The 13,026-nt window shown below is 35.7% G+C and overlaps 1 protein-coding gene across 5 annotated transcripts in view; it reads right to left on the bottom strand.

Annotated features, from left to right (window-relative positions):
- The window catches only part of FUT8 (fucosyltransferase 8), a 116,415-nt gene that overhangs the window by 58,827 nt on the left and 44,562 nt on the right, over window positions 1-13,026 (bottom strand). For 4 of the 5 annotated variants that reach the window (XM_071558597.1, XM_071558594.1, XM_071558598.1 and 1 more), the window contains one exon: window positions 4,849-4,943. The gene's annotated coding sequence lies outside the window, so the exon portion shown is untranslated. Of the gene's footprint in view, window positions 1-4,848; window positions 4,944-5,345; window positions 5,400-13,026 lie in introns of those variants that run through there. The other variant, XM_071558599.1, reaches the window with a different exon arrangement.

The raw sequence follows: 13,026 nt of genomic DNA, 5'->3' as shown, positions 1-13,026 counted from the left end.
TCCTGAGGTTCATCTGCCATGGCCGAGCGAGCTTGGACAGTACCAGTGAAGTCCTCAGGACTAGAACCTACTGAGATTTATCATGATTTCCTGTCTTAACATTGGATTGGGTTTACCCATACCCTTGCATTTTCCAGTGCATAAGCACGTCAAAACATAGCACATTGACAATTAGCCAATTTACATTTTCTTCCCTGCAATTAGATTAGTTTCACTTCTAGGGAATACTGGGAATAGCTGACTACATTCTTATAATGCCACTTTTTAAAATAATGTAATAAAGTATCTCTTTTATCTCTTTCAAAGGATTTACCCAGGTGAAAAAGAATGTATTCCTCTATTCCCCCCAACAGCTCCAGAACAATCTTTCGGGTTAATTTTCCTTTTAAATTTCACCACTATACACAGTTCAGAGGGTTTCAATCCACTCTCTCAGGGAAATTATCTCCCACTTATAAGAGCCCAGATCCCACCCACAGAAATCCCAGTCACAGAATCGATGCAGGTGCTAGGCATGGATGCAAAGATGAAGCTCAGTAGAAGAGCATCTTTAGTGCCAGTATCAGTGTGGGGCTGGAGATGTCACAGTGAGATTGGTAACCTTCAGAGAGTCTTGAATATATGGTTGTAAAGGCACAGCTTTTAGCTGTCATGAAACAAAGCCATCTGGTCTTACATAAACAGTGAAAAACCTCTTACATATAAAAGCAAAGGGTCTCTTGGTTCCATAGGAAACAAGATGAAGAGACTACAGACATCTATAACATTTTCTCAACATAATGAGAAACAAGTAACATATTGATGGCAATTAAAATGAAGATTTTTGTATCTAAATGTAGGAGTCTATCACTCCTTATAAATTGATTTGTTCATTCAAAATCCTGTTTCAGCTACTTAAGACATTAAAGCAGTCTCAGAAAAAAGTTCAGTAGAATGAAAACAAAGTAACATTAAAATCAAATGCTAAGTTGAAAACAAAGTATCACATAGAGTAACCTATTTTTCATGTTTAATTTAATCTTGCAGTTCTATTATAAAAAGTCAATTAAAAATACGCAGTATTATCTAATGAAACCAAATAGTTCTGATAAGTACTGGCAATAATAAATCATTAGGAATAAACAATGTTCAATGCATCAGTTGAATGGAAAAAATAGTGAAAGGAAGTCAAATTAAAATTTACTTATTGCCAAATACACAGCAAAGAAAATGCAGTTAATGTCACAAATTTATTTAGACTCCATTAAAAGAAGACAGAATATTTATATAAAAATAAGGGTCTTCTTCAAGCCTTAATGGGGAAATCAAACTGAGCATACTACATGTAAGCCACAACTGCTTGTAAGAACATGAAAATGTTTTCTTACCAAATTAATAGGGAAAATTTGGTCAAAAAATATTGCTTCAATGCAATGAAATGCAGTGTTTACAAAATGACTAAAGGAAATAGTAGAAAAGGCATTACCTTGATTTAAATTATAACTTAAAAAAAAGAGACTGAATGTAGCACCAATAGCTTAATGAGAATGATGTGCATCCATGTCAAAGTTATTTTGCTAGAGAAAAAATGATTAATCAATAAAAAATAAATACATGCCAACTTTCCTCATCCTTCTTGCATAAACCTTCCTAGTTATTTTAAAACTTTAAAAGGTACTTACTAGTTAGAAACTTGAATAGCCCAATATGTAATTCCAAATGGAATGACATTCTACATGACTTAAATAAGGTCCTTATTAACTTACTACTCCAAACGTGCTTTCATTAACAAATTCAGTGATGCAGTGGAGATTCTCTCCTTTTGTATTTCTGCTTGCTCTTCAGAATTTTAGCCCCAGAATAGCATTATGATTTTTCTCAGTAATGTACAGTTTCAAGTTATTTTAGATTAAATTCAAAGCAAACTACGCAAGTCTACTTTGGGCTCAACCACCTACTAACCTAAATTCACTCAAAAAATAGTATACCTTATGTAAGTTGAAAAAAAAAAGTTACTCATAAAGTAAACCTCCTATCACTATAGCTAACATAAAGAGCACTATATTTAATGGCATGTACATCATCTACATCATACTACAGTAGTGTGATATATGAAACAAACTTCACTCCACTCTAGGAGGTATAACAATGACTTATCACTGTGTGAAACACTCAAAAAAGCATGTTACGCTGTACATACAACTCAGACTGAACCTTTACAACATTGTTAGTTTTGCTTAAATAAGTTAAGTTAGTATTTATAAGATTCCACTCATAAAAATTATCTTCTTAGGAAAGCATGATACTCTAAGTAATGTTAGCCTGTTGTGCTCTAACAAAAATGAAAATTAAAAACAACTTTCTAATTCCAGTTCCAATATAACGATGATGTGATGGCACAGCCCCTGACAAAGGATTAGAGCCTAAGGAAATAATTCTTTTAGGATATTAAAATTAAAATAAAGATCAAAGGACAAAAGTAACAAGTACCTACAAGATTCTGTACTGTTTGATGAAAATAACCAAAGATTATAAATATTATTCATGGAGTATGCAATGCATTCTTTAAAAAGACTTAAGATAGGATTTGAAGCAGAATTCTCTATGTTACACAAGGTGTTGCTGGTGTCTCGTATGAAACAAATACTTGCTTTTCTCTCTTGGACCTGCCGACTGTAAAATGTCCTAGAACAGGATTTGTCTTTTCATGACCATGTTACTCTGGCAGTCAGCAACCATTTTACAAGGACATAATACCCTCAAATCATTTTGCACCTATCTCTTTAAATTCATAAGCTTCTATCTTACATACAAAAATTCTTATTTTTCATCCCTTTAATTTTGTGTTACTACATTTTATCAGATTGTACCACTCCAGTATCCCAAGTGAAAAATTACTGTACATCTTTCAGGCCTTCATCAGAACACTCCTTTACTTTGTGACCTAAATTTCATTATAATCTAATACAGTTTTGTAGCATTGTCACTACTGAAAACACCCAAGATGAATAACACAAGTAATTCACTGCACTAATAGGGTCTTTCCTCCAGGCTAATACTCTTCCTTGCAGCACAAGTCCCCGTCACTTCATCCCTTCAGCTACTTCCTTTTCCAAAGAATGACTCTACTTTTCATCCACATTTTCTTTTACACAATATAGAACTTTCTATGTGCCAAGAAATGCTGAAAGGAAGTCTACATACACAGTTTCTCCCAAACTATTTCATTAGGAAATTTAACTCAGTGAAACAGTAAGTAAACCCAGAATAATACAGCTCAATTAATCTTTGACAACAGACCTGTGTTGCAGTTATCTAATTTTCTGCTTTTATCTACCTCTAGTTTGTTAATTCTCATTTCTTCATAATTTGTGCCCATGCTTTGCACACTACTGTGATGAAGCCAGGACTGGTAATTATTTCTAATTCTAGCATTCATATATATGAATCCTAAGAGACTTTATCCTATTTAGTTCCAAACATTTTTAGACTATTGACTGGAAACAATTCAGAAAGCATTTCATTAATCGAAAACTGTTTAATTACCTTTATTAACACACAAATTGTACCTATTATTTTCTTCAACTAGAGAATAGAAACACATTCATAGAGCATGTATTAATATTTGTGTTCTAAAAATATCCAAAATTAAGTTCCTTTGGTTTCCTATCCTAGCTCACTGCTGCAGGTATATTTTTTCTACCCATAAAAAGCATCCATTTCCTCTTTTTTCTGGAACAATGACATGGAATTTGTAGCACTACATATGTATAATTATTTATTGTATAAATTTACTTCTTATTTCTTCTTAATGTCTATTCACATGTACAGGACATAAGTAAAAATAATCATGAGACTTGCTTACTATTTACTCCCACATCCACAACTTCCTCTTTACTACTGTTTCTTTCTTTAAAAGCCAAATTTTATATGTATAATAGAAATAGAAAGTGTAATTTCCCTTACAAATCTAAGTTCAATCAGAATCATGTAGGCAAGCAACTAAGGAATACATGCACTTATTTCCCATAAGCCTCCTCCTGCATCAGTGATCCCTCACTACCACAAATACCTGAGTTGTTATCCAGAAAAATCATCTTGGGTACCATTACTGAACAAGGTCTTAATTAGTTCACCCCAAAAGAATTTCTAATATTAATTTATATTTGATTATATGCTTTTACATTATCTCCATGATGTTCAAAATGGTAAACATTACCCAGGTCTTCATCCAACTGCATCTAGTTAAATGTATTTTTCACTTTGGTATTGGTATCTCTCTGTGCTTCCCTCACACTCAACAGGCACCAATAAATACATAATCCTGGCCTTATATCATATCTTTATAACGTCAGCTCTTTGAACATTCCTGTAGATTCCTTATGAGGTTCTAGCTCCCCATGCCACAAACAAGATCATTTTGGGATATTTAAGGTTATTCACTAAATTAATCAAAATTGGGCTTCCCTAAGAATTTATTAACATTGACAAGGACATACTCTTTAATATTTCTCCTGTCCTGCACTGGTCACAAGTACTAAATTCTTTGTATTTAATACATCACATGGTCATACTGGAGCTCATGCAGTATACAGAGTTAGTGAAGTCTCCATCCCTGGAGGCTGGGAAAAGACCTGAGCAACCCACTTCAATTGATCCTACTTTGATCTGTGGCATTGGACCAGAAGATCTCTTCCAAAGTCAGCTATAATTTGATTTCATGAAATAAAGGAACTTTTACACCTTTTGTCAAAAAAAAAAGTTCTGAACTACATAGCAAGCAAATGTACAATGTATTTTATCTTTTACATAAATAGCAGTAAACTTTTAAAAATCATAACTTCATAACACATATAAAGAACAGCTTACCCTCACCATGACAGCAAGGAATAAACACAACTGCATCATGGAGGCTGGAGGTCAACATATAATTCCACTATTGCAGTAGTCAGTGAAATTAGTAACTGTTTGAAAGAAAAAAAGAAAGTCCCTTTTAATTTCACATTCAAACAAAAGTATTTCATATTCTGTAAGAACACCTTCCATTAGATTTACTCTAGTATAATAACAGTGAGAAGGAATCTAACGCTTTATTTTAAAATACCACATTTTCTACTTGTTATTTAACTAATCATGGATTAGCCACAAAGATCAATCACTCAATCAGAATATTTTTAACTGCATCTTCCACTATATCTAGATTAGATACAATGTGATCTAGCAACCAAAAAATTAAATCACAGACTATTTTAGGCTCTGTATTGATTTAATGAGTAACTTAAACAAGTCAGTCTGACCAGGTCCCAATTTTCCCTAATATTTGCCAACTTTAAAATTATGTTTGAAGTTGATTCATTAATACTTACAGATACTACCAAATTTGCAGCTGAAAGATGTTATACTTTTTGAACGCAAGATATAAATCTGCATAACCAGTTAAAGCAATTCAACCATTTAGCAATTTTGTCAACTTTCCCCCATCTCTAAGCATTACTCCCGGTTCAAAATACCAGTCAAAACCTTGAAATTAAAACAAAAAAAAACAAGGACAGAATATTTATTTTAACCTTAATTTTTATAGAACGAATGGAAGAGTATTCATATATATTCTTTTATATATGTTATCATTTATAAAAAATACAAATATGTTAAGGAAACCTCGCAAAGAAAATTAATTGTCTTCCAATCAAAATATTAAAAGTCACTAGAATAGTCACCTAATGTAACTAGAGAAATCATATATCTAGAGATTTGGAGAAAACAATATACAAATAAATTGAATAGCTCTTTAAAAGTTTTCTGTAGCAAAAGAATACAACTCCCAAAATATCAAAAAAATTTCTGCTATCTTACAAAAAAAAACATAAGCTCTCTTCATAACTTCTTAACCCAAAAATATAATTTATCTTTCAAAACAAAAATCTTTATTGTTCATTTTATTATTTATTAGAGACAACATACACATTGTTCTAAGACTTGCCTTTTGTGAATTGTAGTATGACCTTTAGAATCACACAATGTAAAGTGGTTAGAATGGACCTTACAGATCATCTAGACCCAACTCCCCTGCCAAGTGCAGGGGCATCTCCCACTAGACCAGGTTGCTAAGCTTTACCCAGCTTACTCTGGACTTGCTCCAACAGTTCCATATCCTTCTTATGGTGGGGACACCAGAACTATAGAGAGTACTCGAGGTGGAGTCTCACAAGAGCAGAGTAGAGGGGGAGAATCACCTCCCTCGACCTGCTGGCCACAATCCTTTGGATGCAGCCTGGGATTCGGTTGGCTGCCTCGGCTGTGAGGGCACACTGCCACCTCATGTTGAGTTTTTCATCAAATGTGCCCTCCACTCTTTTTGACAGACAGTATTAGGCAGGCAGAAAGCATTGTGCTTGCTTGCTCACAACCATTTTAATGCTTCTCTAAGATGATTGGGTCAGGTAGGGCCTCATAGAGAAAGATAGACAATTTGCACTCCTGGGAGATACCCTGACTGCTCAGGTCCAGGAGATTCAAGAAACTGTGCAGTAAGGCAGTCAAGAAAATTCCATTACAGGAACTTCCAACTCAATAAAGAATTTGCAGCAAGGAGCCGGCTGTTGGACCTTAGGTATGATAGGAAAATCTTCCAGCAGATCAGAGGTGCTGTGCCATTCACAGCTTAAAGTCACTAAATTAACTGCAACCAAGTAGAAGCAACAGCATATTCTCAATGATAATGTGGGCAGGGAAAAATTTAGTAAAAAAAAATTCCTTTTCTTGTTTCTTCCTTATTTACTGAGTTTACAATACTTGAAATGTTAATTATCCTAACTGCTATTCTAATAAAACTTGGCATTTTTTCAAAAAAAAAAACACATTTGGTTTCCTTTGAGGAGCTAATTATAAGGAGAAACTCTAAGTGAAAACACATCAAATTATTGCCAACTCAGTGTCCCATGCCCCTGTAGTTACTAAATTTATTTCTATAGAAAAAACAAAAATCACAACAAAAACAAACAAATGAAACCACCAAAACCACAATGGATTTAAGCATTATTACTAATCTTACTTCAGCTAAATAGTTCCTGCTCAGAGATGAAAAACAATCAAAACACCAGCTGAGGTAATTTTAGTATCACAGACCAAACATTCTCAAAACCATGCTATACGAATACCTAAACACTGTTATCACAAGAGCAGTGGTTCAGAGAAGTCTGTACTCACAGCACACAGACACAGAACACTGACCTCAAAAGATTTTAACAGGAGTTAAGAACTCATTTGAAGTAATAATTTTTCTAAACTAGATAAAGGAATTATATCAGCAATTACAACAAATACAGTTTGAAAATACTAAGCACTCCATTGCTTTAGATACAGTATTAAATACAAGTGCTCAAAATTTTTGTAACATGTTACATATGAAAGCTTGGAAAAAGCCACAATAATTTCTTTTTTTTTTTTTTACAATTGATGCAATTTTGAACAAAAGAGGGAATTGTACCTTGAAAGAAAAAGAGCAGCTTACTTGTCAAATATATGCAAGATTGTCTTTCAAATAGTCAAAAAGTAATTGGTGTTTTTTCTTTTATAAAGGAGTCAATTGCAGAAACAATATACTCCTACAAGGAAGTTATATATATATGGACTCATTTTAATAAGCACTGGATAAAGCAGTCTTCAGTTTTATAGCTCTTTTTAACTACTAAGACAACACATTAACCAGAAACACAGCAATGTGAGAAGCTAGCTTTTGTCTTATCTGAATTAATGAAATGTCTTTGTAAGATAAAAATTACCTTAGAAAATGAATAGGACAATTACATGACAGTAAAAGTTTATTTTTTCTTGTTTTCTTACTGTATTGACTTCATACAACTTTAATCTAATAAAGTCACAGTCAATGCTGAGTAATAAAAATTCAAACATCAACTCGTAGCATCAAGCATGATCTTCCTCCAGAGTAGTAAGTTAATAATCTACTGAAAGTCCTTGCAGAAACCTCACTCAAAAAGAAAACAGGAAGAGTGAGAATCTTTGGAAGCAATGAAATGAACAGACTATGGAAGCTTACAAGGACATGACTTGTGTTACAAAAGAAAGAATTTGTGACATTGAATTGTTTCTTACACTTGCAAACAAAGGCATAACAAAATCTGGGGATTAGGAGTTCAATCTGTATAAATTCAGCTCATGACGTAGGGGAAAGTAACAACAGTTCCTAAACATGCAAGTGTAAAACAGATAAAGGAATCAGCCACTGAAATACATGCTTTCATTAAGTCATGGATTCTCAGTTACTCATTCCCTTTTAACTGAAGCACCAAAAATGCTTTCAAAAATATACAGTAGTTCAGTCAAGAGGCTGAAAAGAATTGAGTTCCTGCATTAGTCATATGACAGTTGCCAAATAGAAATGGTGCATCCCTTTTTTAGTAGAACTTAGAACTTACTATGTTCTTAATACACCACAGAACTTAATAACCCTGATTCTGTGAAATACTTCTGAGGATCAGTAAACCTCTAGCAGAAAGGCCAATCTTCTTAGCCTATCCAGCTGCATACCAAAATCTTAACCACATAGTACAGCACATAGTACAGCACATATCTTCTCCGCGGACACCCCCATGTCGTGGGGGAGAAGCTTGCGTGCCCTCATGAGGTTGTGTGCTATGCTGGCGGTGGTTTGTGCCTTCAGTAGGGTCTCCCATGCCAGACAGGTCTCAGCTGAAGGGTCAGACAAAGTGTGTCCACCGGCAGGATGGGCTCGCTAGCCCTCTGGCAACCATCACAGGAGAAGGACAACTCTAACTCCAAACCCGGGCAGATGGAGCTCGCTTGGCTCTGTAAGGCCATCCATCTAAGAGAAGGATACTCTAACCAAACCTACATCCTGAGGTATTCGCTGTCACCATCCAAGCTAACTAGGCCCTGACAGATGAACTTTAGGAGTAAAAAGGGTGGGGCCAGTTCTGCGCACGCTGTGCCTCACCTAAAAAAATTCATTGCTCAGGCTCAAAGGGTTCACCCACATTGCAAAGCCCTGTAGCGACAGATGAGGGTCGAAAGGTGATAGGAAGCAGCTGGAAGCCGCAGACCCAACCCTGCATGTAGGCAGTTCAGGATATTGGTCATTCGAGACTGACCCCGGAGATGACAGTCTCTTGAGGCAGCATCCTGAATGACCAAGCAGCCTTTTCTAAGGACAGCACTGCTTGCTCCACATGGAGAGGGGCCTAGAAAAGGTGGCCTAATCAAAGCTCATCTCCACCCCTCACCCGGTTGGCTAACCGCGGCCAACCGGCATCTTCTGATGCAGTCAAACAAAAACAAAACCAAAGACACAAAGGCATACACCTGCCTCCAAAGGTGTGTTCAAATTGACACTTGCATGTTGGAATATCAGAACCATGCTTGATACTGGGGATAGTGCACATCCTGAGCGTCGTTCTGCTCCAATTGCCCACAAACTGTCATGGCTCAACATTGACATTGCTGCTCTCAGTGAAGTTCATCTTCTTGAGGAAGGCAACCTTAAAGAACATGGTGCCAGCTACACACTCTACTGGTCAGGCAAACCCAAAACTGAAAGTCACCTTTCAGGAGTTGGCTTCATGAGTAAAAACTCCATTGCCTCCAAATTTGATGATCTGCCAACAGGTCATTCAGATCGCATTATCTCCTTATGTCTCCCACTAAACAAGCAACATGCTGTTCTTTTTAGTATATATGCCCCAACTCTCCAAGCTGACTCAGCGGAAAAAGACAAATTCTACACCAACCTGCACTGCCTCACCCGAAAGGTTCCTGCAGATGGTAAGATCATAATCCTTGGTGACTTCAATGTCAGAGTAGGAAAGAACTCAAGCCTGGAAAGGAGTATCGCCTAAGGAGACTTTCCACTGTGCCTTTTGCAACTTGACTTGCCTATCCCACATCGGCCTTTTTAGCCACCAGCATGTCTGCAGCAAGTGTGGGTAGTGCCCTTCCCAAATCTTTGTTCACAAAGCCTAGCCATGATGATGACAGCACATACCCTGAAAAGATAAAGTGCTCAGAAGCTTTCCTGAAGAAGAATTGGTGGAATATCCTGCCAAATGTCACTGCTGCTGACTGACTGCTTCAGTAGCTGGGGATTTCTATTAACTAACAGCTCCTCTGTCAGCATGCCTCCACTACTGCTCACATGACATGATTCTAAAATGTGAGCTGCATTTAAACTGCATGCAAGCTACAGATTTGCCAGTACTTCTCTAGAACAACAAACTCCTGAGCATCCTAGCATGACCTGGTCAAAATGTATGCAAACACGCTTACAGATCTCACACTAATCTTTCAGACTACCTTTTTGCCACAACAGCCAAACTTCTCATTTCTTTCCTCCAAAAGACACAAAAAGCCTGATATAAAGAGAGAGGCGGGAGGAAAAAAAAAAAAAACACCACCTTATGCTTACAAAATTCCTCTTAAATTAAGCTGAACTTCTCACTACAAACTAAAATAAGAATGCTGTTACTTTTCTAACATCACTTAGAATACACAACAGTAAGGTAACATCTTTCACACTGCATGTGATGTGCTTGACAAACAAGGAATTCACGAAGTAATGAGATGCTCCCTTACCCCCAAGACATTACTTTGTTCCACAGTTTTGCATTAGAACCAAATCTATCAGTATTGGATATACAATGTTTGCCTTCTGTTTGTTTTCTTCTGGGAACAAAGCACAACCCCCTCTTCACTTGGGGAAAATGCAACTTATCATCAATAGAATAATCTATATACCTTGGGAAAGGAACAGAGGGAGACAAAAAGCAATGGACAACCTCAAGCTAATATTTGACATTCCCATTCTCATTGATGCTGATGCTCTTCACTAAATCTTTTCCACTAGCTTCCCTATGTCACTCCTTAATGGCTGCAAACATCAAAAGCAAGATCAGAGGTAAGACCTTTCTTCTTTTGGCTGGCATCAAAGCAACATGCAAAAATCTAATAACTAAGAAACCTAATATGTCTGTTCACAACTCAGCTGGATGTTTATAAATCAAGATGAAAAACAGGCAGATGAGAGAGCTGCTGAGTTTGTAATAGTTATGCAAAAATGCATGACACTTGGCAGTCAGAAGAAAACTGAAGTGCTATTTGCAACTTGGAGGTTTTGCAAAATCAAAGCATAGTCAAGACTATACACTATTCAGACACTGAAAAAAAAAGTCACAGAACTGAGCCAAAAGCCTTTCTTCTTACACATGGCAGGCTTGGAGACTGGGTGATTTGACAACCCAGTAACAGAAATGTCAGAATACAGTTTTGAGTGTGCCATATCAGGGAAAGAATGTTGAATGTGATCATTATCTAAATAATCAGACTTGCTTTGTATCACAATTTCTAGTTCAAATTGAACTGTGTTTTATGCAGTGCTTTTATCAGAACAAGGCAAATTTTACCAAGGATTATAAATACTAATATTGTCATATGATGAAGAAGCATTTGCCTTAACTTTAATTTCACTGTGCCACAATATATAGACCTTAACCTGTAAAAATTCCCCTTGGCATTCCAGTTTTCTTCTTCATAAATACAAAACTTTTACTTTAGGACACAGAACTTTACATGCTACAGTACAAACCACAAAAAAGGCATATAATGAGCTAATTCAAGTATAGGAAGCAATTCACTTGCATTAGCATATAGGTTCATGCTGTCTAATTTACACTGGTTTGCAGCTTTCATAGAGCTCCATGCCAACAAAACTTGACTGCTTCCTGCATGTGATCCTCACCATCACCATGGCTCACGTGTACCACTGATCTAAGATCTATTCATTAATTTAAAAGTGAAGGAACTGAAAAACTCAAAATACTTTGTACAATAGTAAGGCCATGAATAAAACAGGACTGTGAAAGTTGCAAGTCAAAATCACACATAATGCTGCCAATGCCCTTTCCTCTCAAAATTAGTGTGACATATTATTAAAGGAAAATTACAGATAAGCTTAAAACTTACTGAGTTTAAAGCACCTTTGAAGGCATCAGCTTCTTGTTTAACTCTTTTTATGTCAAGTATTAAGTTTGCACTGTTAAACGGCATGCCCATTTTTATTTATAACAACTATCACTAATGCATAAATTTGCTGTCAAACTACAGTGAGAGTTAAAAACTCTGAGCCTTAATAAGTGAGTTATTTTCTTTTACATGCAAGATGGCACTTTTGTGTCTGTGTTTGTGTGCATATATATAAGACTTTATCAACAGAAATAAAGTTTCAATTTTTAACAAAGAATATTTTATAAGTTAAACATTCTAAAAATAATACAAATTAATTTTTCATATAAAGATTGTAATCATTAAAACAATATTAATACTGTACAATAAAAAAGGACTTAAAAGATAAATTTGCATATTTTCTCAAAGGTAATTCTAATGAAATCCCATTCAACTATTCAAGATTGCTAATAAGGAACAAAATGTAGTGTTTGAAATATTCTTTTTTAAAAGTCAAGCACTAGGAAAAACCTACAATCAGATGTTTTTCTTAGGAGTTTCCTAGGCAAAACTACAACTATATCCACAAAGAAAGCTACTAACTTAATAGAATCGTTGAATATAGACTCATTACTTGGGAGAAAAGCAGTATTTTCCTTTGTGATGAACACTATAATAAGGATGTGACTGCGTTTAGCAGTTCTCCAGTAGTATCTCACAATTTCTTGAATTTGCAAGTCAGGTTTTTTCCATCTACTCTCTTTTATAACAGATACTACCTTAAGCTTCTACTTTCAGTTTAGGCTTTTTCTAGCCATTCCCTTCAACTTCCTTTATTTCTGAATAGCTCAGTCCAATTTTAGCAACCATACCAAGAAAAAAATAAAAGATGCCCATTATTCCCCATGCTGGAAGTTGAAAGAGCTCTCCATGGTTCTGAGCCACCTCCTGCAAGAGTCACATATTTCAGGAACTCTTTTCCTTAAGAGTCTAGTGAGGGCCCAGGTACAGATAGGTCTCTGGTTTATAAATCTGGTTTCTTTTTTAAGGCAAGCATCCTTGGCTTAGAAAATTGAG

Source organism: Pithys albifrons, chromosome 6 (genome assembly GCF_047495875.1).
Source record: "Pithys albifrons albifrons isolate INPA30051 chromosome 6, PitAlb_v1, whole genome shotgun sequence".
Taxonomy (NCBI): domain Eukaryota; kingdom Metazoa; phylum Chordata; class Aves; order Passeriformes; family Thamnophilidae; genus Pithys; species Pithys albifrons.
The sequence above is the reverse complement of the archived record's forward strand: the minus strand, read 5'-3'. Positions and strand labels throughout refer to the sequence as shown.